This window comes from Asparagus officinalis, chromosome 5, assembly GCF_001876935.1.
Source record: "Asparagus officinalis chromosome 5, Aspof.V1, whole genome shotgun sequence".
NCBI classification, from domain to species: domain Eukaryota; kingdom Viridiplantae; phylum Streptophyta; class Magnoliopsida; order Asparagales; family Asparagaceae; genus Asparagus; species Asparagus officinalis.
The window spans coordinates 49,207,484-49,232,465 of NC_033798.1; the positions used below are offsets into that span (position 1 = coordinate 49,207,484).

Consider the following 24,982-nt stretch of genomic DNA (forward strand, 5'->3'; position numbering starts at 1 on the left):
TTTTGATTTCATAAATCTATTTTATACATGATCTTTATGTTTATATTTTGAGACATACTATTTCAATGATACATCCACATGTGTTCTCTTTATCTTGATATATGTGAGTAATTTTTAGCATGTTTTTATCTATGCTAACTCACATGTGTGCCTTAGCCTTCATTTCATACATTCATGAGGTATTTTGATAGGGGGAGCAATCCCTATATATCTTTTTTTTATTATACTCACCCATGCTTATTTGTAGGGGGAGCTTTCACACTCTTCATTTTTTTTATTTTCCCCTTTTTGATGTTGTCAAAGAGGGAGAAATATTGTGAGTATAGCCTTTTTTATTTATATGCATGATATATTCTAATTTATATATTCATTTCTTTCATGCATATATATCTCTTTTGTAAATTGTTTGTCATCATCAAAAATGGGGAGATTGTTGGCCTTCTTGTTTTGATGATGTTTAACAAACAATTTACGACTAATGTTGTTTGTCTAGTATTTGTGTTTATCTATTTATTGTAGACAAACAACATGTTGGAGGTTAGATGTTATTGTGCCATAACGATCATATCAAATGGAGGTTGGCGGAAATAGTGGAGTGAAGCCATGCAATTCAAGTTAAAGATTCAAGTTCCTGCTTTATCCGCAAGTGTACTAAGATAGAGCATATTGAAGATCAAGATTGCTTGGGTAAATAGTTAGGAGTTTATATTTTGGATGTTAAGTACTTTAAGCTTAATATCATATACACACATATTTTATTGGTTTCTCATATATATATATATATATATATATAAAAATCATTTTATAAAGTTTCAAAACTTGGTTTATGTCAAAACATCAAAATTCAAGTATCTCATGTTTTCTTGTTTTGGATATTTTTGTAAAACGACAAGTTTTCACAAATGAGAAGTGAAATTCCAAAAATTCATTTTTTAACATGTTCATTAACATGTTTATAGATATTTCCCAAAGTTTTATAATTTTTGGAATTTATTTGATATTTTTTAACAAGGTTCAAAGTTAAAATTTTCTGTGTACATGTTTATGAGTCGACTCATGAACAGTATTGAGTCGACTCACAAACTGTTACATAGTTTACAATTTGTTTCTGATGAATTAACTCACAATATTATGAGTCGACCCATCAGGTTGAGTCGACTCATGCCTGTCATAAGTCGACTCATGCCTGTCATAAGTCGACTCACAAACTGTGTTGGAAAATAAGTATTGTTTCTGATGAGTCGACTCATGATCATATGAGTCGACTCATGATTTTTATGAGTCGACCTCATAAGTTAGTTTTTAGCCTGTAACAGCTACTTATGAGTCGACTCATGAACAGTACTGAGTCAACTCATAACACTGTAATGGCTATATTTTCAGACTGTACTGTTTTTAGGTTTTTGGTCTTTTTTCCTTGTTTTCTCTTGGCTTTGGGGTTCTTATAAATACCCCCACATATCCTTAGTTCTAAACAACTCAAGAGAATGTTTTAAGAAAGTTTAACAAAGGTTTAAGTTTCGTTTAGTTTTGTTTTAAGTTTGGTTTATGAAGATACTTTCACAAGAGGAAGTGGAGATCAATTCATTGGAGGTTGAGCTTCAATTCATCTCTCTCTCTCTCTCTCTCTCTCTCTCTCTCTCTCTCTCTCTCTCTCTCTTGTCATCTAGAGAAGTTTTCCTAAATTCAATTCTAGTTTTCATTTATAATTGTTTATTGATTATCATTTCTACAAGCTAGTTTTTTATAATTGAGTTTACTTTTGATTTACTCATTATTTACACACACAACCTATTGAGCTTATTGTATTTACATTTATAGTATAATTTGGGTTAAGGGAAGTATATCATTGAATGTGAGCTTACATTGTATTCTCACCCATATTAGAGAATAATCATTTGTTGTATTATGCTTATTGTGAGATTCACTTTGTATTACACTAGTACACCGAGAGGAGTGTGTGGTGAGAGACGAGGTCGCTTCCAAGAGGAGTGGGTTTGATAGTAAAGCCTAGAGAGAGGTGATAATTCTGAGCACTTAAGGAAGGACACGGGATAAAGACCAATACTTAGAGGGTGTAGAGTGTAGTTACATTGTGAGATTGTGAACGTTGATCGGTGAGTATTAAAAACTGATATTGTGTGGTGTAAACGTTATTCGGGTGAGCGTAGAAAACCCAGTTGTGATAGTGGAGGTCTCCTCGAGGTGAGGAACGTAGATGGAGGTCATGGGGACCGAACTCCGTGATCATATCTTTTATTTGTGATTGCATTGGCGTACTTATTTTTATGTTCATATCTTATATCGCCTTTGTATATTTCTTGTTGCTTATATTACTCACTATCTAGTTTAGATTGTTTACCCTTATGTTATTTGTATATCCTCGCATATATCTCATAATATATCTCTTTGCTAGGATATTTTCCTTTGTTCATATTGCATATTATTGCTCATAACATATTGTATATCTATCTTGCAAGAATAAATTATTAATAAGTTTTTAATTAGCATAAAATCAGATTAGATTAGCACAAGACCCTAATCACCCCTCTCTAGGGTATAACACCTTATACTTTAACGGTATGGGTTTTGAAAAAAATTCACCGAGGCTGACAGCTAAGAAGACTTTCTTGGGAACATTGGAGGTTCTTTTCTTAGTGCATAAGTCTTTCAAGAACTTTGAATAAGAGGGGATTTGTTTAATTGCGTCTAAAAGAGTGATGTTTATCTTGACCTGTTTAAAAGTTTTTAGAATTTTCTCAACCTGTGGGGACTTTTTCCTAGGTTTGAGTCTGTCTGGAAAGGGGGCAACGGGCCTATACATATCTAGATCAAGCACAATCTCATGTTCAGCTTCTTGGTCATCAGAAGGAGTGTGTTGAATGGGAGAAGGGATTTGATTCGGTGGTATTCTAACTTGGTTGTCTATCTGTTTTCCTAATCGCAAAGTGTGAACTGTATTCACATGGCCTGATTGGGTTGAACTTGATCCTTTGTCTTTAGGGTTAGCAATAGGTTGACTTGGAAATTTTCTTTTCTTTCTCTCGTTCACGGCAGTGGCTAGTTGCCTAAGTTAGATTTCTAACCAGGATATGGCTTTAGTGTTCGAGTTGAGCACTTGGCCGGTTGTTTGCATGAAGAAATTCAGAGTGGTGGATGACTGAGTCAACATATTGGTGGTTTGTGTAGAAGCTTTAATCATAGCCTCTAAACACTTTTCTAAGACACTTAGATGTTTGTCATGATCAGAACTTGAAGGATTCGTAGGCTGATGAGGATGAGGATGTTGGGTTGGAAAAGATAGGTTAGCTTGTTGAAAATTTTTTGGTGAGTTGAACGGAATTGTGTTTCTCTTAGGGAATTGTTGGTTTGAAGTGGGAATAAAAGTTTGATTTTCGGAGGGATTTCCTTGATTCCAGACAAAATTAGGATGATTTCTCTAACCTGGATTGTAGGTTATAGAAAATGGATCATTTCTAGGATATTGGAATACAACGTTCATCTGTTCTAATGAATGAGGGTTTCTTAGGAGAGGGCATTCCTCTGAAACGTAGGCAGAAGACTGACAGTTATGATAACCTGGGGTAGAATCTTGATTGATTTGAGCTAGAGCTCATTCCTTAATTTCTAAGGCTTCTAACCTTCGCAGAATTATCACCATCTTTGATTCAGAAGTAATGTTCGACTCTAAGGAAAGATCACTAGACTTAGGTTGGGGAACTGATGCAACTCTCTCATCATAATGTTCCCACTGCATGGTTTTCTCAGATAGACTCTTTAGAAATTCCTAAGCTTCGTCGGCGTTCTTTTTCATGAAATCTCCTTGGCACATGGATTCTAAGGATGTCTTTGAAGAATAGTCCAATCCTTCATAGATGACTTGGCATAACCGCCATTTCTCAAGACCATGATGAGGATATTGAATAAGAAGGTCTTTAAATCGGTCAAAATATTTTCAGAATGGCTCCCCTGGGACAATTTTGAATGTTGTTTCTAAGCTTTACCGTTTTATGAATTGGATAATTTTTCTTAAGAAAAACGGTAACAAATTCATCCCAAGTTGAGATAGAATTTGTGGGTAAGCTATACAACCATTTTTTTTGTTTTGTCTTTGAGAGCAAATGAAATAAATCTAAGTTTGATCGCATCTTCAATTAATTCTCTCATTTTATCATAATACACACTTCCTTAATTTCTAAGATAAAAATATAAGCATCTTCAGTTTTATTTCAGAGAAATTTGGGAAGCATGTTTATGTTATGCGATCAAAGCTTAAAATTTGTTCCATTTGCTTCGGGGAGCCTTATGCAAGAAGGGATTCACTAGTGGAAAAATAGGCTTCGCTGACGGCAACATCACTGACGGGACAATGCCGTCAGCGATGTTTACATCGCTGACGGGATTAACCGTCAGAGATGTTGCCGTCACAAGTTTTTTGATACCGTCAGCGATGCAAACATCGCTGACGGGAAATGAACATCGCTGACGGGTAGCCCGTCAGCGATGTTGGTCCAAACAAGAACACACGGATCGCCACCCCAAACAAATCTCCACCGTCCATTCAAAACTCAATCCAACGATCCACAAAAACCCCTGCCACAATTCCCTCTTCTCAAAGTTCCTCAAAGCCCTCTCCGTCCCCTCTAATTTAACGACCCCCGTATTTCTTCACCCCCTCATCCCAAAATTGAAAAACCCCTAAATCCCCTCTCAATTCAAAACCCTAAACCTCGCAAGTCCACCGGCGGCAAGGCCCCAAGGAAGCAGCTAGCCACCAAGGCCGCCCGCAAGTCCGCTCTGGCGACCGGCGGCGTCAAGAAGCCCCACCGGTTCCGCCCGGGAACCGTCGCTCTCAGGGAGATCCGGCAGTACCAGAAGAGCATTGAGCTCTTGATCCGCAAGCTCCCGTTCCAGCGTTTGGTCCGCGAGATTACCCAGGATTTCAAGACCGATCTCAGGTTCCAGAGCTCCGCCGTCGCCGCTCTTTAGGAGGCGGCCGAGGCTTACCTTGTTGGGCTGTTCGAGGACACCAATCTTTGCGCGATTCATGCAAAGAGGGTGACGATTTATGTTTTGCAGTTAGATTTGTGTTGCGGTGTTTTATGTTTTGCACTCTTAGGTTTAAAATTTGCTAGGCTTGGTGTTATCTGGTGTTGTCATGGTGAGAGGGCTTGATGGGTGTTTTATGTTTTATGTGTTGATCCCTCTATTATTAATACATGAAGGTCTTCGTTCTTTTTTAGTACCAACAAATATTAGATTGTTCATGTTTTTAACTAGTTTTTGTGTCAATTAGAACCCTGTACTGATTCAAATTTTTGTCTAAGGGTGGAATAACACCTAACACAAACAACCCACTATGCGAAAGAAAGAATAAGAACCTGACTTTGGATCGATGCTTTTAGTAGATCTATGCGATGAATCGAGAAAAAAGTCAGCGCTTTTTTTTTTACTTTGGCCTGACGGCATGCCCGTCGGGGATGTTATGCACATCCCTGACGGGCTTGCCGTTAGGGATGTTTCAACATCGCGCGGGGGGGGAGCCGTCAGGGAAGATGCCGTCAGTAATGCTTATTACTGACGGCTGCCCGTCAGGGATGTTTCTTCCCTGACGGGACTTTTTCTGACGGCGTATCCTTGACGGGAAGTCGTCAAGGATACGTATCCCTGACGGGAAATTTGGCATCCCTGACGGGAAAGCCCGTCAAGGATGCCCATTTTTCTACTAGTGATTGCATTTCTAGTAGGATAACACATATATTGGAGAACGGGTTGATTAGCTATTTCTTCAATTAGTTCAACACGAATTAAACGATGAGTATTATCCCAAATCCATGTTCGCATACACTAAAACAACTTCTTTTTATAATTTTTTAAGGGAAAAAATTAGTTTTTTTAGATTATGAGAAGAAAAAAGAAATAAATGAAAATCCTAACTAAAACAAATCAAAAGCAATCACTTTTCAATTACTCTAACTCTAGGGTAAAGCCTAACTCAACTAGACCAGCTCCTAACCAAAAACTCTTAAAGTGAAAAGATTAAAGTTTTACCCGGGTAGTTAGCCAGATAAGGATAGTACTAGAGGATGATCAGAGATCAATTAAGTACCTCGTTCCTTACGGAGCGCTTTACGTAACCCCTAAACATTACCTTAGACACCAACTAATCTAAAAAAACTTGAAGCAGTTTACTTAGGGATTTCTTGTTCCTTATTGAGCTCGAGTCCTTAGGGGCCAACATCTAATGAATTTTAAATAGGCTTGGGTTTGTGTAGTGAGAAATTAATGATTTCTAAGCTAAGAAAAGAGTGATGGAATCCCTCATCTTATCTTGATTATGAGATTTTGCCATTAAAAATATTTTTAAGTGTGTGCTAAATCAAGATGCTCAAATCACTTTGGTGAATTCTTACTTACTATATGCAATGCAATCCTATAAATTAAAAGTAACTAAAAAGGGTAAAAAAATCTTTTTTGATTATGGTCAACAATAATCAAATGTCAGAAGGGAAATATTGTTTGAATTATTATCTTGTTCGTAATTATTCAAGTGGAGGGTGAATTTTATTATGGTCGACGAAAATAAAATTTAAAAAAAAATCCTACGTGTATCTAATTGTGAAGACTAACTAGAGTGTGAAATTGAAAATACTAGATAGAAGACTTACCTTAAACAAATCATCAAGTTCTTGTTCTCCAATCCAAGATTTTCAAGGTCCAAGCAATTCCTTGACAAGAAAACACATAAGTTAAAGAACCAAAACAATTAAAATCCTACTTAAGCACCTTCCCCCGGCAACGACGCCAAAACCTAGATGAGGCATAAATATGTACCAAAAGTTACAAGTGCACAACTAATCAAGTTATAGTACAAAAAGTTATCGATCCCACGATGAAGGTGTTTGTAGGAGAAAATTAGATTTGGTTCTTATGTTTTGTGCGTGACAATTAGGAGTGATGAAAATTATGATTGTGGAGAGATATGAGGAGTGTTGTGAATATGTACAAAAGTCAATAAATAAGATTTTAGATGATAGAAATAAAGAGTGGATGTGATAAAAGAATAAATGATCATAAGGAAATAAAAATAAAGGAAATAAAAACCAAGAAACAAATAAGAGAAAATCAAGAACTAAGGACAAATCAAGAAAGAAAAGATGGAGGATTCAATTAAAGATATGAGAAATCTAGAATTGAATTCTACTATCTAATTTCAATCACAAAATATGAACTATTCTCTTTTTATCATATTTTACTTTAGATTTATTAAGCATAAACTATCAAACCATTTAAAGAAAGTAAAACCTATCAAATTATCATCTAAGCAAAATTATTATTTATGACAAGAATAACAACTAGATAATAATGCTAAAATTCATAAGCATAACCTATCAAACCACTCAAGATAAGCATAGATTATCAAATTTTTCTTCTACCAATTAGTTCTCTAGTTGATTATCATATACATGATTATTTTAAGCATAAGAAAATAATGCATACAATATAAAGGAAATAAAGCTAATTTTATGCAATTCTAAGATTCCTATAAGAATTAGTTCCACATCTTAAGAAATAAAAATGAAGAATGAAATGAAAATAATAAGAACAATGAACTTTACACTATGAACACGAAATAAATCTAACTAAATTACAAAAAAAATAAAAATACAAGAAAATAAATCTACTCTACAAATTAAACATGCAAAATAAAATAAAGATAAGAAAATAAATCTACTCTACAAGACATCAATGTAAATCTAAACTAATAATCAATAAGAAAAAAATTACTAAAAAGAAATAAAAATTAAAAGAGAAAAATAAAATAAAAGCAAACCTTCAAATTGATCTTCATCTTCATCATCATCATCAAACAAAGAGAAAAAAATTAAAGTGGTGAAAAATTATTTTATTGATTGCAACAAAAAGTTATAATTTTGGAATGTTTTCTCAATTAAGAGTAACCCTCCCTTCCAAATAGGGTTATAAAATTTTTCACACACTTAATCCCTCACTCACTACCCCTATTTATAGTAAACATCAATGAGTGTGAGCCCTTGGATCGAATTCTTATCCAAAACCCTATAATTTCAGCCCTTGATTTGTTACAGACTGTTATTGGCATCGATATCAGCATCGATACCAGCATCGATGCTAGCATCGACGCTAGCATCGATGCGCGTTGCTCTTCAATGTTGGCTAAAGTTTTCTTCTTTCATTTGGCTTTGGGCTTTGGGCTTTTTGGGCTTTTTGAGCTTGATGCTTGTTTTCTTCATTAATATTTTAGGCCTTGATGAGAGAAGAGATCTAAGGCTTTATTCTTCATTAACCTGTAATTAAAGATAAAAATAATTATTAGTGGTATATTTATTTATATAAAATAGAGGATGATGGTATAAAATTATAATAAAATGTGATTATCATTAAACAAGAAACCTATGATAGGTATTCAGAGGATTAGTAGAGGTTTTTGAACCTTGATGATAGGGTTGACGATATTCATTTTACTGCTCTCCTTATGTATTAGGACACCGTTACTGTACATGTTAGTTTTATAAAAAATACACTATTTACATGATATATCCGTTCATTGCATCTTTACTGAAGTAAATTTTTAAAGAATAAATCAACATAGGGATCAATAGATAGAAGGAAAACGATGCATGGCCATCACTTGGGTGCACACCCTTATGCTAATGTGGAGGATGGTTATTATTGAGATACAGTATATATTATTTAAAGATTTAAATGATCTTAATACTTAGTATGACTATGAAGTCTCATAAATTTATAAACTGACAGGAAAAACTAATAATGCTAGTAAACTTGAAGGCTAAGTTGGCATATAGTACCTTCCGTGATCCTTATAGGGATGACGAGAAGAATCAGGATAAGATCAAGGCAAACCTCAAATTGGTGTTGAGACTTAATTATAACTTATTTAGAAATATTGACTATATCTTTTCTAAATTTATTTAAATTTTCTTAGATCTATTCCCAATGCTGTAATTTTTAAAGCTTATATGTGTGCTTTAGGAGGGTTTTGAAGCCACAACCAAGGAGGCATCAATAATGCATATGTCTCAAGAGGAAGTACAAAGTGACTCGGACCTTGCATGCTATCTCCAGAGGATAACATCACTCTCACTCAGAATGTATTGGGATATAATAGGTAGGGGTGGTAAACAATCGAATCAAATCGAATACTACGTTCCTGTTTATATTTGTTTAAAAATATTGAATTTGAATGTGAACTCTAATATTCATTTTTACCCTAATAATAGGAGAGGAAGATATCCATTGTATGGTGTTGGAGCTTCAGCAGGCATAAGCATAAGATCATTCATAGCATCCTCCATGTCATCTACAGCAACGACATCAGCACCAGTCAATTTGCAGGCTATGCCACTTGTTTACATGTTTCTACGTATTTGCCTGGAAAGATTAACTCAGAACTACATGTTCAGATGACTAAGGGGATGAGTAGTGTTGTGTTGAGGGCCTACACGATAGACGAGGTCACGTCCTACATTATAAGTTGTTTGGCCGTTGTGATTCCTACTAATCTATTTGGTAATGTTATACCACTTATAAACTCGGGCGCAAGTAATACCGGCTTTGTGCAGAGCAGCGCACAAGTATCTTATTTTCCCTCATATGCTATGTTATTATGAGTTCATTAAATCTTCTGTAATTACATATTACTCCCATAAATGCAGAAAATTACACGAAAAATTATATATTGTTCTCATAATATTCAATAGTTGCATATTATTTTCATTAAAGTAGAAATACTAAGGAACTAATGTTATTACATATCAGTGCCCAAAAAAAATTAATAGTTGATATTATTTCCATAAAAGTGAAAATCCTAAAAAAAACTAATGCTAAATTGAATATTTAAGTGACTAGTGTATTAAAAAAAAGATTAATGGGTATCCTTGTCAAGGAGGGGATTTCGATTTCCCTCCTTGACTCTTATGTGGCATAATCCCCACCATGGGAATAAATTAGGAGAGAGAATTTACCTTGGTGGGGATTGTGTCACATAGGAGTCAAGGAGGAAAATCCCCTCTTTGACAATAATACCCATTATCTCATTAAAAAAACCATTTATGTTTGATATATTAATCAAACTTCACATGATTCTAAAATATAATCAATTTAACTTTCATGCTGGAGATATTGGAGGGAGCAGCAGTGATTTTCGTACGATGGATAGAGCCGCTGCCGATGACCACGAGATGTGAGATTTTTTTATTTTTATGCACTAAACAGTTTTTTTTATCTGTAATAGTACTCTATTTTATTCATCTGGTGTTATGGACTTGGTATTGCTAGTATATTTGTTGTAAATACTCGGATAAGATAGGTTTTTGCCAAAATGGATGTTGATTTGGATTGTTGGATGTGTTTATTAGACTGGATTGTTGGATGTGTATTTTGGATTGGATTGTTGTATGTGTGTATTGAATATGAATATTAATTATATTTAATTGGATGTGTTTATAAAATATACAGGAATTATGTATTGATGTATATATCAGGTGAATGTAATGTAAAATGTATAGGGAATAAACTTTCTAAAAAAATTCCATCTAGGTGAATGTAATGCAAAAAATAACAACCTAGACGAAACTTTTGTCTAGGTTGAGGAAACCTAGACAAAATTCCATCTAGGTTGCTTATAGCAACCTAGACGAAATTTTCGTCTAGGTTGCAACCTAGATGAAAAATCTGTCTAGGAAACAACCTAGATGGAATTTCCGTCTAGGAAGCAACCTAGACAGTAATTCCATCTAGGTTGCTTCCTAGACGAATGTTCCATCTAGGTTACAACCTAAATAAAATTCTATCTAGGTTGACTCAAACTAGATGGAATTGTCCTAGACTGACTTTTCTAGATGGATTTCTGTCTAGGTTGTGCTACCTAGACAGATTTCTGCGCAACCTAGACGGTTTTTTCCGTCTAGTTTGCTTGTTTTTCTACTAGTGTATATAGTAGGGAAACTAATGGTAACTATTGCAACTAGCTCTTAACAAATTGTTATGTCTAAAGAGCAAGCTCATAATAGTTAGTTATGGTCAATAACTAATGAGTTGCAAACTATCAATGTAGATATATTTCCAATGGATGTGAATGCAAGCATTCATATGATGATGATTGGATATAACTATAAATACGAAACTTAGTTTATATAATTTTTTGAAAACTAATGCATGTGTGCTTTTTGGAATTATTATCACTAACTTTGTTTTATTTAAGTTAGCATGGCCCATGACTATATCAGGGTTAAGGACTGGATGTATGTGAATCATAAAAAATGCATAAAAGCTAAGTACATTGAAGGAGTTTCTTCATTTATGAAATTTGTATGTGAACAATCTAACATGGGACGATTCTTTGTCCGTGCAGCCATTGTGGGAATAGTCTGCATCGCAAGGAGGAAGATGTAAATGTAAACTTCACATTGTTATGCATGATGCTATTAGAGGTTACACAACTTGGGTATATAATGGAGAAGTTCTAACTACCAATATTGCAAATGAAGAAGAAGAAGAAGAAGAAGAAGATGTTGACAATGTAAATTTGTTTCCATAAGAGGAGATGAAGGAAGTGGTAGAGGTTGCTCTTGATGACACTAATCTAGTCCTCCTTCCAAACAAGAACAATATGTAGATAAGTATGAGAAGTACATGAATGATGCTAGGGGACCAATTTATGAGAATGCAAAATATTCCATATTGTCATGATCCATTCAACTTTTCTAGACTAAGTGCCAACGGAGCAACAAGTTATTCACGGTGCTTCTAAAATTCCTAAAAGATTCTATGTCTTCGGGGAACAATTTGCCTCATAGCTAGTATGAAGTTCAAAAGATAATGTCTGGTCTGGATTTAAATTGTAAGAAGATTCATGCAAAGCCTAATGATTGTGTAATATACTAGAAAGAAAACTCAGATAAGAAAGAGTCTCCTATTTGTGGAGTGTCCAGATATAAGAAGAAAGCACATACTAACAAGAATGAGTTACCTGTCAAGGTAGTACGATACTTTCCCATTACACAAAGACTGCAGATACTTTACAAGTGTAAGAAGACACAGGGTGGTTCCTCAAGTGCATTGAAGGAGTATTTGGGTATCCATACGACGTTAGTGGATCCAGCAAGTGACACAAACACATGTATATATCCTGACACCCAAACCCAAGAGTATTGAGTAAGTGTTAATTTTTTGGCTAATTCAAATAATTTTCTTAAGTGTATTTAGCATAACATTGTTGACTCATATTTGAATACTTTGTGGTGTAGGCCAAGGTGGTAGAAAAGACGAAATTATTAGAGGTCAACCAAGAATCCAAGTTTTTCGCGATGACCAAAGTCTTAGATGATGTACATGGAGGGCATCATGGCGGTTATGAGAAAGGATTGGGTCATTATGTCAGCAGATTTTATTTGACGATTTCCTCCATTCCGACATTCGTCACTCCTCTTGATGTCATTCGTAAGATGGCTAAGCTTATGTCCAAGTTGGAACGGCTTACCTAGCTACTACGTATGCGAAATATAAAATTATGAGAATTATATTAATATAAAATTTGTTTTCCAATTTAAAAAAACTAGTATAAATCCTAACACATAGTCAAATGTACACATTATGCACGTGCAAAACATGTTTCGCGCATGTGCTAGAATATACCCATCATGATCTCGTACCATGAAAGTTATATCTGTTACAAAAGAATGAAATAACTCTTTCACACCCAAATCATCTCTCTCTATTTCAATTGTGAAGTGGCCAGTTCATTTCAAAGTTACATTTGATATATCAATGATACTAGCTAGAAATTAGCTCACCGGAGTACCCAAATAAAATCCAAATTAAAGGTTATTTTCACTATCCTGAAATGCGTTCCTTATTCATAACGTTAGATATTATAGAATCGAGCTATTGGAGAATTTATAAAAGATCAATGCAGACCGTGTAAAGGGTAAATTTCACATGCTTCTTTTGTGAATAATATGTCTAAAGCATGAGAACACATACAAAAACAAAATAACTACACCAATAGATATGGAGACTCGCTGGATGAAAAAGTTAAAATGCATTAATATCTTTGGAGTGCTACTATGTCGGATTATCTTCTTTTCTTACCAATTCTCACACATATGCGTATATGTAAGCTTACATACACTTGGTTTTACATGTTCATACACATATATGATACATATGTACACGTGTTATACACATACACATGCACACATTTCATATCATGTATACACAGTCATACACAATCATAGAAAAAAAATACCCTCTAAACAAATGCTCAATATTATCTCATTCCCTTACACACTCTCGCTCATACACTCGTATTACTTTACAGGTTGATTCTCAAACCCACTAGTCCGGCCTCTTTGTCATTTCCTGCTAGCACCTACACTATTTTGCCCGCCTTCTCTAGATGCTCTGGGTTCTACTTCTTCTGTTTAATGTTTTCACCGGGATATTTAAACCAAAATCTTCTTGCTAGTCAATTGGTAGGCATGTTAAGAGGTTTTACGCAGGAGGGCTACAACGATGAGGACATTCACAAGATTTTCACTAATAGAAAATCACATATTCTAGACAGAATATTCTAGACGGAAATTTTTCCGTCTAGAATAACTTATTCTAGACAGAAATTTTCCGTCTAGAACATTCCGTCTAGAATAAATTATTCTAGACGGAATATTTCGTCTAGGGTTCTTGTGTTTTAATTTTTTTTAATATTCAGGTATTCTAGACGGAAATTTCCATCTAGGATGTATCCTAGACGGAAATTTCCGTCTAGAATACCTGACCATTTAAAAAAAAAACCCGTCAAAACCCGCAGCCGCCCTCTTTTCCCCGCTCCTCCCTCAGGCGGGCCCCCCTCCTCATCCCCGTCTTCCACCGCTGCTACATTCCCTCCCTCCCCTCTCTGGCCGGGAACCCTGTCTTCTTCGTCGGCGACCACCAGATCTCGCTCTGCGGCCTCGACCTCGCCGACTTCTTCGCCTGCTTCCTCCGCTCGCCCCCGCTCCACCGCTCCAACTCGCTGCCACACGGCGACTCGCTGCCGAGGAACCTGCTGCTCCCGGATGCCTACTGGGGCTGTTCCCGATTTCAAGCATTTGGTGATGTCGGTGTTGGTGGTCAATAGAGAGGTTGAAGACGACGAGAGGATCTGGGGGTGTGAGGTTTTGGGGATGGATCGGAGTGTTTCCACTCAGAAGGTGCAGCTGTGGGTGATGAGCAGCTGTCGGAGAGGCTCGGGGTTAATCTCTGTCTCAAGAGGGAGGACTTGCAGCTAGTTTGTTCCCTAAACCACATTCTCTAATTCACTTGTTTCTCACTGCAAAGTTTCAATCTTTAAATTTATTTGTTTTATAGTGAATTTTGTTCTTAATTTGATGTGCAATTAAGATAATTGATGTCATTTGCATTGAGCTATCCGAGCAATACTAAAACCTGTCAAAACAATGGTGGTATGTGTTTTTGTTTTTTTATTGCAGAACTTCAAACTTTTAGATTGTGCATTATAATTTGTGCAAAAATTTGTACAAATAAAACACGTTTTGCATCGATATATTCTTTCTGACTGCAACTTACAAATTTCGAATTTTTCTTATTTTACATCATTCTCACAAACAAAGAGTTTTGTTTTTGTAGTATTTCACACTATCTTACATATTTTTTGATCTTATTATATAGGTCATGGGGGTGTTCGAGCAGCGGAGTATGTTAAGCAAAATCTCTTCAGCAATTTGATTAACCACCCAAAGTTTAGAAGCGATACAAAGTCAGCCATAGGTAAAATTCTTTTCCTTGATTTCATGTAAATTATGGATTTGTTATTTACAGAATGCTCAGTTAGCATGTCTATTTGATGCAAATTTTGGAAGTTCAATCTTGGATTTGCCTTGGATTAAGCACTTGGAATTTTATAACATGACTTTGCACGAACTGGATAAGAAATCAAGTAGAAAAGATGAGTTATGCATAGTGTACAAGTAATGTGGCATGGCCGTAGATAGACACTGGAAATGCGTAGAGTGGGAAGCTTCCTTAGAGGAGAGAGGTAGGAGAGGGAGTAAACAATATACTATTAGACAACCCAGTTCAAGAGCCTCTTGCCATTATGGGTTCTGAGGAGGTCACAAGCATGTTGTATATTGTGAAGATGCTGTTCCAACAGCTTGAAACCGTGAGATCCAGGTCTTAATAGAACAATATTATCACTACATCAAGGCTCGCCCTTGCAGACAATATTAGCATACATATTTTTTATTCAACGCATCCAGGATTGTTGATCCCAAAAAAGGAATTAAAAAAAATCAAATATTATGTCAATGTTTGTTATTGTAGGCACTCTCATGAATAAAGTTTTCATGACATTTGTAATTTAAGGTATGCATATCGATTTCCTTAAGAAACCGCATGTACTGGATGGATGCGCTGGCTTTCAGTTGAGGCTGAATTGGTTCGGTTATGGGATTTACTTTGACCAATTTGACCAAAATAAAACCCAATTTCTAAATTGAACATTTGTGTAATGGGATGAAATCTTTAACCATGATGCACTAATATTCTCTTCTTCCGTAGCTGAGGCATACAGTCACACAGATTCAGAGTTTCTAAAATCTGAGACGACTCAGAACAAAGATGTTGGGTCAACAGCCTCAACTGCAATCCTTGTTGGTGATAAATTGTTAGTAGCAAATGTTGGGGACTCGAGGGTTGTTATGTGTAAGGGAGGAAAGGGTAAGTCCTCCTATCGTTGTTCATTTTGTGTATTGGTATCTATTTATCTTTCAAGTGTTGAAATGATTTAAGGATTCATATATGCTTTAAATGATTGAGAAGTGTACATTTCCTCTAGAACTCAGACTCTTACTCGATCTATTGTTGAAAAATTCAGCTGTAGCTGTTTCGCGAGACCATAAGCCTGACCAAACTGATGAGCGTCAAAGGATTGAGGATGCAGGAGGATTTGTACTCTGGGCAGGTAAGTTACGCTACATTCTGGTTGCATTTATACGATGTATTCAGGTTAGATGATCCCTTAAGCAAATTCTGAGTACAAGAACTTGGCGGATTGGTGGTGTTCTTGCTGTCTCTCGAGCATTTGGTGACAGACTCCTGAAGCAGTATGTTGTTGCAGACCCAGAAATTATGGTATGTTTCTCACTGATCTTGATAAGTAAATAAATAATGTTTCCACATTGCTTTGGATTAGGTATATATAGCACAATAGTACTCAGTAATGGACTGGAGAACCTTTTGGATAACAAATTCGAATGCATATGGTTCTTTTATGTTGATGCTCTACTTATCATGATAGAACATCCATAATGGTTCACATGTATGTTGGACTTCCCAAAGGTGCAGGTTATTGCAAGCAGACTCGTAGTGAGAAGGCCAATTTACGCTATAGGCCAGTCTATTACTTAGAAGGGCTTTATCATAAATAAGTTACTTACTATCAGGAACAGTATTGTGCAAGTTGTAGAGCGATTTCTGAAGTTCTGTCTTGAGTTCACTGCAAGTTTAAGCTGAGCAGTAACTATGATTTCGTAGACGTGCCTTGTTTTCAACTTTCTATTTATCAACTGTGCATGTTAGATCCATGGGATCAGTATGGATCTCATAAAAATGGTTCACTCCTTGCTGATCCGCGAGGCATTAAATAAATACACACATACCTTAATGAAGGCACATTGTAATATGTATTAATGTAACAAGGTGACCAATATACAGATAATGTGGTTATATGCAGGAAGAGGTTGTTGACGGTTCTCTTGAATTTCTTATCCTTGCAAGTGATGGGCTATGGGACGTCGTAACGAATGAGGTACTCAAAATATTCCAAAATATTGTAACCTCACTTTGATCCGTATTGAAAATTTTCTCATGCATATGACTAAATTTCCCAATTTCAAGAGGCCGTTGCAATGGTGAAGCCCATTGAAAACCCAGAAGAGGCAGCAAAGAAACTAATGCAGGAAGCTTCTCAACGAGGCAGTGTCGATAATGTGCAATGCGTTATCTGATGGTGCATTTAATTAGTAAAGGGTATATTGTCAGCCCCTATTAGCTTTGTATGGTAAAAATTTGTAAACAATTTATGTATCTATCTAGTATTTTGGTGAATGTATTATTTGAATATAATTGGATTTGATATTAGAATATAATTAGATTGTGTTGAATATGAATATAATTTTTTGTTGTTCAATATTATGTACATGCACCCAAAGCAGATTCAAAAAAAAAACACTGTAGCATAGTACTGTAGCATAGTATCCTAGACGGAAATTCCGTCTAGGATGCTCAATTTCCGTCTAGGATACCTATTTAAAAAAATAAAAAAAATAAAAAAACATGAATTTCCGTCTAGAATGAGTATTCTAGACGAAAATTTTCGTCTAGAATACTCATTCTAGACGGAAATTTTTTCCGTCTAGGATGAATTATTCTAGACGGAAACTCCGTCTAGAATAATCCGTCTAGGATGTATTCTAGACGGTTTTGAATTCCGTCTAGAATATCCCGTCTAGTATGTATTCTAGACGGAATTTCCGTCTAGAATACTACATCCTAGACGGAAACTTCCTAGACCCGTATTCTAGACGGAATTCCGTCTAGGATACTTATCCTAGACGGAATTCTGTGTATCCTAGACGGAATTTTCCGTCTAGGATGCCTCATTTTTTAGCAGTGTTTTGCCAACTATTTTCGATTAACTCAGCCATGACTTGTACTTTCTACATAGTTAAGACATTTGCATATTCAGATATTCTCTTTATATTTGGGACTAAAGTAGTTTAAAAGTTACTCTTTGCATTTTGATTCTAGTGAATCTTTTGTTTGGTTTATAATTGCATCGGAATATATATGTTGTGAACATGTTGACTACATATTTTTTGTGGGATAATGAATTGTGTTGCATGACAAAAGGAAACTGCAAAAGAAATTTTAAAAAAAGGAAGATTATCACCAATGGTTAAAACTATTGGTGCAAAATTCCCCACCAACAATTGTAACCGCTTGTGAGAAAAATAACATCGATGGTTGAAACCATTGGTGCTGAGACTTGACCAACGGTTTTAACCGTTGATGCCGATACTTGCACTGACGGTTTTAATCATTGGTGTTGCTGTTTTCTAGTTTAATTTTAATTTTTATAAATTAAATTGATTTTTTATAGCAACGGGTACAACCGTTTGTACAAAATTTCCACCCACTGGGGCTATTTCGGCTCCGATGCCACTTGCACCGATAGTTCCCACTGTTTGGGGGCACAACCAGCCCCAACGGTTACAACTGTCGGAGCAGGCGACTTTGTACTAGTGTATTAAATAATCGAACTCTTCAACAGTCAATAACCCGCAAGAGAACAACAAAGAACAGGAGGAGATTACGCCTGTATCGTTATGACTAACTGTTTACATGATCTTTATGGATGTAAAGAGGAATAATGTACACAAATCTGTCATCATTCTGCATCCCACAATCATGTGAATGTAATAATCACATACGGAACCTAATAGGAAGAATGTTCCCCTTTAATTAATTTCATTCACTTTAAATCAAAAGTCAGCCTAGAGTTAAGGACCGACAACACAAATTAGTAATGAAATTAGCACATGTGTTTGTGAGAGTTTGTGAGAGTTCTTGGAGTGTATCTGATCAAGAGAGGGTGTTCTCTTGGATCTATTCTTTTGGGATATAAAAGAATTTAGCATCATCGTTGCACCGTGCAGTAGCTCCGAAGGAGTGAACCATGTATATCTGTGAGTACTGTGTTTGATTTTGTGCTTTTATTTTGTGTATTTAGTCTCCGTTCGAGGTGTTATTATTAGGTGTGTAACCTAACAACTGGTATCAAAGCCTGACTTAGAGTATATATATCTGTTTATCGTATGCTCTGTGGCTGGCACTAAAAGTGGATCCTCCACATCAGAAAATAAGTTAGATTAATATTTACTCTTTTAAGGCATTAGGTACTATTCACATGTACAGCACTATTCACAAATATGATACTATTCACAAATACGATTCGTGAAAGACGTAATCTTTCGCAATGGGATCTACAATTGAAGACAACAGGCTTCGAATTGAGAAGTTCGGCGGCCAAAATTTCAGGTATTGGAGGATGCAAATAGAAGACTATTTGTACCAGAAGGACCTCTTCCTACCCCTCCAAGGAGAGGCGGAGAAACCTGAGAAGATGGACGACGATAAGTGGAAGGTGCTCGATCGTAAAGCACTTGCCACCATCAGGCTCAACCTTCACCAGCATGTGACTTACAACGTCTCGCATGCGACCACCACCAAGGAGTTGATGGAAGCCTTGGAGGTGCTGTATGAGAAGCCGTTTGCTTCAAATAAGGTGTACCTGATGAAGAAGCTATTCAATCTGAAGATGCAGCAAGGAGCTCGCGTGGCGGACTTCTTGAACGAATTTCAGGCTGTTGTGCAACATCTTGCTACAGTAGATCTCAAGTTCGACAATGAGATCCAAGCTCTTCTGTTATTTTCTTATCTACCAGATTCGTGGGAGAATATGGTGATGGCGGTGAGCAACGCTAATGGCAATGACATGATGAAGCTCGACACAGTGGTTAGGGAAATTCTGGATGAAGAATCTCGCCGTAAAGTCTCAGGAGCTGAGGCCTCTAGCAGTGGGAGTGCTCTGCATGTCGAGGCACGAGGGCGTGCGCAGAAGAAGGGTAGGGGACAAAGAGGCCAATCAAAATCCAGAGGGAAGTCTAAAGAGCCAAACCCGAATGGTTACAGTGAAGGAAAGTGCTTCAGATGCGGAAAGAAGGGTCACTTTGCACGGGACTGAAGAGTTTCTGTTCTAGCATCAGCAGGGGATGATCGGGCTGACGGTGCATCCAATCTCATGCACGAGACGGATTCGGATGCGCCTTTCCTATCCCTAGAAGACAAAAGTGATGTGTGGGTCATCAACTCTGGCGCATCTTTCCATGTAACCTCACAACAAAAGCTGCTTTCATCGTTCGTGAAGAAGGACTTGGGGATAGTCTATCTTGGCAACGATCAACCTTGCAAGGTTTCTGGAAAGGGAAATTGTACCCTCAAGATGGAGGGCGGGACCACCTTGACGCTGAACGACGTTCGGTATGTACCGGATCTCAGACGAAATCTTATATCCATCGAGCAACTGACTGACTCCGGTTACAGAGTATCCTTCGAGCAGGGAAGCTGGAAGGTGTCCAAGGCTGCCCTGGTGGTGGCACACGGTAAACGCGAGGGGTCTCTCTACATCGCCAATGGGAAGATTGACCACTTGCTTGTCACAGGACAAGCATCATCATCATCATCCGTCAACTGCATGACTTGGCATCGACGACTTGGCCACATGAGCAAGAAGGGGATGCAAATTATGGCCGTGGGAGAGAGGTTTTCGGGTCTGAACAAGATCAATCTGACTTTCTGTGAGGACTGCATCCTAGGAAAATAAAAGAAGGTGAGCTTTAACAAGACCGGACCGGCTCCAAAACTATAGAAATTGGAGTTGGTGCACACCGACGTGTGGGGACCTGCACAAGTCCCATCTGTTGGAAACTCTCTTTACTTTATCACTTTTATTAATGATGCTACGAGAAAACTATGGGTGTTCTTCTTGAAGCACAAGTCAGATGTTTTTATCATCTTCAAGAAGTGGCTTGCCTGTGTGAAGAATGAAACAGGTAATAAGCTGAAGTGCCTAAAATCTGATAATGGAGGCGAGTATTGCAGCCAAGAGTTCAAGAACTTCTGCTCGTCCTGTGGGATTCGGAGACTAAAGACCGTCCCAAGCACACCTCAGCACAATGGAGTGGCGGACCGCATGAATCGTACAATCTTAGAGCGTGCCAGAAGCATGAGTATCCATTTCGGATTGCCCAAGAGCTTTTGGGCTGAAGCTCTCAATACTGCTGCATACTTGATTAACCGCGGGCCATCCGCGGCTCTCAGTTATAGGATACCTGAAGAGGCTTGGACCGAAAAGAAGCTGAAGCTAGAACACTTACGAGTATTTGGTTGTGACGCCTATGTCATGACCAATCCTACAGACCGGTCAAAGCTTGATCCAAAGTCAAAGAAGCTCTCTTTCATCTGCTATGGAGGAGATGAGTATGGGTACCGTTTTAGGGATCACGATGCGCGCAAGGTGGTGCGTAGTCGTGACGTCGTGTTCCATGAGAATACTGTGTACAAGACTAAAGAGGTGAGTGGGAGTCAGCTATCTCCCCCTCTTTTTCTAGATATTGCTGACAGTGAGGACGGCGGTGAGATACCAATTAGCATAGAAGATGGAGACCAAGAGAATGTGCGGGATGCACAGCAGCAGGATCCAGCAGAGTTGCCGATCGTAATTCGCAAAGCTCCAAGAAATCCAAGGGTGCCAGAGAGGTACCTTTCTACCATGAATTATCTTCTCCTGACTGACAGTGGTGAGCCAGAGAGCTATGAGGAGGTATAGCAAACCGGCAAAGCTCGGGGTGAGTGGGAGTCTGTCATGGAGGAAGAAATGAAGTCCTTGATGAAGAATGGGACTTGGGAGCTCGTAAAGCTTCCAAGAGGGAGAAAGGCTCTTCACAATCTGTGCATTTATCGGGTCAAGGATGAAGCCAATGGATGGAGACGCTACAAGGCGAGACTTGTAGTGAAGGGCTATGAGCAGAAAGCAGGGATAGATTATTCTAACGTTTTCGCTCCTGTCGTCAAGTTGACCATGATCAGTACTGTGCTGAGCATTGTGGCAGTTTGAGATCTCCATCTAGAGCAGATGGATGTGAAGACGGCATTCGGCATTCCTTCATGGAGATTTGGAGGAAGAGATCTATATGCATCAACCAATAGGCTTCGAGGAACGAGGAAGGGAGGGCCTTGTGTGTCGTCTACGCAAGATCTTGTATGGCTTGAAGAAAGCTCCGCGACAGTGGTACATGAAGTTCGAGAACTTTATGGAGGAGAACGGTTTTCTCAAATGCAACACAGACCATTACTGCTTCATAAAGAGATATGATGAATCCTATGTGATACTCTTGATTTATATTGATGACATGTTGATTGCAGGACCCGACTTGGCCCGCATTGAAGAACTCAAGGGGCGTCTCTCCGAATGCTTCGAGATGAAGGATTTAGGTTCAGCAAACCAGATTCTAGGGATGGGGATCATCAGAGATAGATTAGCACGGAGGCTGAGGTTATCTCAGAAGACCTACATTGAGAAGATTCTTAAAAAGTTTAGCATGGAGAAAGCTAAACCAGTGGGCTCTCCATTTGCAAGTCATTTCAAGATATCAAAGACCCAAGCACCAGAGACTGCTGAAGAGCATGAGTTCATGGCTAACATATCATACGCATCTGCCGTCGGGAGTTTGATGTATGCGATGGTGTGTACGAGGCCAGATATTACACAACGAGTGGGAGTTGTGAGCCGCTTCATGAGCAATCCAGGGAAAAAACACTGGAGTGCAGTCAAATGGCTTATACGCTACATGAGAAGCTCGTCCGACCGTTGTCTTGAGTATGGCGGGACAGATTTACAGCTAGAGGGATTTTGTGATGCAGACTATGCTAGGGACATAGACTCGAGAAGGAGTACGAGTGGCTACATCTTCATCTTGGGTAGTGGAGCGATAAGTTGGAGATCCAAGTTACAGAATACTGTGGCTTTGTCGACAACCGAAGCCGAGTACGTGTCTGTAGCAGAGGCAGCAAAGGAGTTGCTATGGTTGAAGGCTTTTCTTCTTGAGCTTGGAGTAAGCTTTGAGAAATACTTCAACCACTGCGACAGTCAGAGTGTCATTCACTTGTCAGAGAACGACACATTCCATGCTCGGACCAAGCATGTTGACGTGAAGCACCATGCCATACGGAGATAGCAAAGCAGGAACTTGTGAAGATTGATATGAGGTACAATCCAGCCGATATGCTGACCAAGCCAGTTTCGCTCGATAAGGTGAGGCTGTGTGCAGTCTCATATGGACTCCGTTGAGAATGTTGAAAGTCGTGTAAGACACTAAAGATACATGACATCCGGATGATGCAACCAAAAGTGGTGTGAAGATATGATCGATATTAATCAAATCTTCAAGTGGGAGATTGTTAGCCGAAAGCAGCCCATCCTTTTTGAAATTGAAACCGCCCCAACCACTTAAATTGACAAAGAGGATTTTGGTGCCGTTTTTTAGAAAAATGGGAAAAGGTGGTGGGTCCCATAGGGTCCCACAAATATATATTATTAGTCGTGGGTCCCACTAATAATATTTTATTTATGCATAGTGTTTCCCAAACACTATAATAGGGCCTTAAACTCTTAAGGAAAACTCATCCCAAAAACAACTACTGTTATAGAAGAGTAAGAGAAAACACAGAGAGAGTTTGTGAGAGTTCTTGGAGTGTATCTGATCAAGAGAGGGTGTTCTCTTGGATTTATTCTTTTGGGATATAAAAGAATTTGGCGTCGTCGTTGCACCGTGGAGTAGCTCCGAAGGAGTGAACCACGTATATCTGTGAGTATTGTGTTTGATTTTGTGCCTTTATTTTGTGTATTTAGTATCCGTTAGAGGCATTATTATTAGGTGTGTAACCTAACAAAACTTACTCCAACAAACCAAAATACATATTCTTTTTCCCTCTTTTTGGTCTTTACACGAAAAATAAACTACATAAGGGGGTCCCTAGTTCCTCGCAACCATAACTACAATACAAGTGTCAGTTGCATGAAAGTATAGCTTTTACATATACCGTTTACTGCAATTATTTGGTACACTAACAAAATTTAACAATTTGCAGCAGCAATTTATAATGTATATTTTGGCTTGCAAGTAATTTCAACTTCTTGTAAGAAACATTAGAATATTTCCTAGGATTCATATTTTTTACTACCAGAGCTCGTATCATAATGCAGACCAGTGAAAGACAAAACTGCTTTTTAAAAAAATTGTGATCGCTTTAATTTTGCTCCCTTCAATCATCTAACAAATCTGTTCCTCATAGCTGGTTAAATGTTAATAACTCAAATAAAGGATGTCATAAATAAAGACATGTTATCTACGTCGCATGGGTACTTTTAAAATTCTCTGTCATATGCTTCTTATATCGTACACATCTTATCCACTTTCTGAAACTTGTCGGATAAGGGTTAGGTTCATTGCAAGCCATTTCAGTCTAGGACCCCTAGTAGAAATAGACAATCGGCGATGGGTAGATTTGTCACTGATGCTAAGAAATATGTTGTTGATGAACATTAGCAATGGAAAAAAGTCATTGCTAAAGAATCCGTCACCGATAGGCATAGACAACAAGACAACAATTGCCTATAAACATTGATGATGGAGCACCATTGGCAACAAGCTATCCATCATCAATGCGTATTGGCAACGAGAAGTCCGTTAGTGATGTTATGTACACCAGTAATGGAAGTTTTGTCCCCGATGTATATAATGTTGGGTCCTTTTGTTTTGATGATGATTTATAAATAATTTATATCTAATGTTGTTTGTCTAATGTTTGTGTTTTGTATCTATTTTAGGCAAACAATATGTTGGAGGATGGATGGATTGAGCCTTCACGATCACATCAAATGGAGGGTTAACAGAATAGTGGAATGAAGCCTATGCATACTAGTCAAGATCCAAGTTCAAACTTCATCCACAACCAAGTCAAGCTACAATGAAGATCTATCAAGCTTGGGTAATTTAGTTTTAAGTTTATACTTGTGTGTAGATACTTTAAGCTCATATATTAATCACACACACGAATTTGCTGATTTTATCAAAATATAGGTGTTTCTGTGAAAATATTATTTTATTAGTTTATAGACTTTAATATCAGTTTATACATATTTTATTAAGTCTATAAAATCACTTTATAAGGTTTCAAAATATTGTTTAACCATATTTTATTAAGTCTATAAAATCACTTTATAAGGTTTCAAAATATT

The 24,982-nt window shown here is 37.5% G+C and overlaps 1 pseudogene; it reads left to right on the forward strand.

Annotated features, from left to right (window-relative positions):
* LOC109841807 lies at positions 12,369 to 17,108 on the forward strand (annotated as a pseudogene).